Source organism: Sceloporus undulatus, chromosome 1 (assembly GCF_019175285.1).
Source record: "Sceloporus undulatus isolate JIND9_A2432 ecotype Alabama chromosome 1, SceUnd_v1.1, whole genome shotgun sequence".
Classification (NCBI taxonomy): domain Eukaryota; kingdom Metazoa; phylum Chordata; class Lepidosauria; order Squamata; family Phrynosomatidae; genus Sceloporus; species Sceloporus undulatus.
Genome location: NC_056522.1, coordinates 75,315,475 through 75,316,637, shown reverse-complemented (window position 1 = coordinate 75,316,637; position 1,163 = coordinate 75,315,475). Strand labels below are relative to the sequence as shown.

The 1,163-nt window shown below is 46.1% G+C and overlaps 1 protein-coding gene across 3 annotated transcripts in view; it reads right to left on the bottom strand.

Annotated features, from left to right (window-relative positions):
* The window catches only part of RPS6KA2 (ribosomal protein S6 kinase A2), a 272,415-nt gene that overhangs the window by 110,477 nt on the left and 160,775 nt on the right, over positions 1-1,163 (bottom strand). The gene's annotated exons all lie outside the window — the stretch shown is intronic.

Below are 1,163 nucleotides of genomic sequence, written 5' to 3'. Positions count from 1 at the left end.
GGGGGGGGGGGGGGCGCTTGCCTTCCTTCCCTCCCAAGGGAATCTTCGGAGGGAAGACTTCTCAGTGAGGCTGAGAAGCACTCTCCCGGCCAGAGTCCCTAGGCTTACTGAAATCCCCCACCTCCCTTCCCCATAGAAATCAATCCAAAAACTGAGTTTAAAAGGAGCAGAGGAGAGCCCTTTGGGTCTGCATCTGAGAGAGATTTTAAACTCCGTTTTTGGATTCTTTCCTATGGGGAAAGAGGGGAGAGGGAGAGATGGCAGGACAACCCCATAGCCAAGCATCCTCTGCTCCCCCCAGATGAAGACCCATAGGGCTCACTGCTCTTTTAAAACTCCGTTTTTGGATTGATTCCTATGGGGAAAGAGGAGAGAGGGAGAGATGGCAGGACAACCCCATAGCCAAGCATCCTCTGCTCCCCCCAGATGAAGACCCATAGGGCTCACTGCTCTTTTAAAACTCCGTTTTTGGATTGATTCCTATGGGGAAGGGAGGTGAGGGATTTCAGTAAGCCGAGGGACTCAGGAGAGGCGAGCTCCATGGCCCAAGCCTCCCTTTTCCCTCTTTCCTGGGGGCAGCGCCTCTCCCGAGCCGTCCAACCACTGAGTGGCGACGTCATCAGAAGACAGCCCACAAAACTTAATACAGCAAACCGTTCTGAGAACGGTTTCAAGAAAAAGGAATCGCAGTGCGGTAAACTGCCGTTCTGATCCCGTTCTGATCCCGTTTTGATTTCTAATGCGGTAATATCCGTTCCAGGAACGTTTTCATCACGTGATGATATGGAACGTTCTCAGAACGCAGTGCGATAATCTTCTAAGAAAGAGTTTTTATAAATTACAGAACAGATAATATCTAATTCAAAAGTCAAATAAGTTCTATTTAAGGCTGCATCTGTATTGTAGAAATAATCAAATTTGATACCACTTTAAGTGCCATGGCTCAGACAGGGCATGGAATTCTGGGAACTGTAGTTTTGTGGGATATTTAACCTCTGTCAGAGAGCTCTGGTGCCACAACAAACTACAAAACCCCAAGATTCCATAGCATAGAGCCATGGCCATGCTGACAAACTGGATTATTTTTGTAGTGTGGATGCAGCCTAAGAGATGATAATAATAATAATAATAATAATAATAATAATAATAATAATAATAATAAT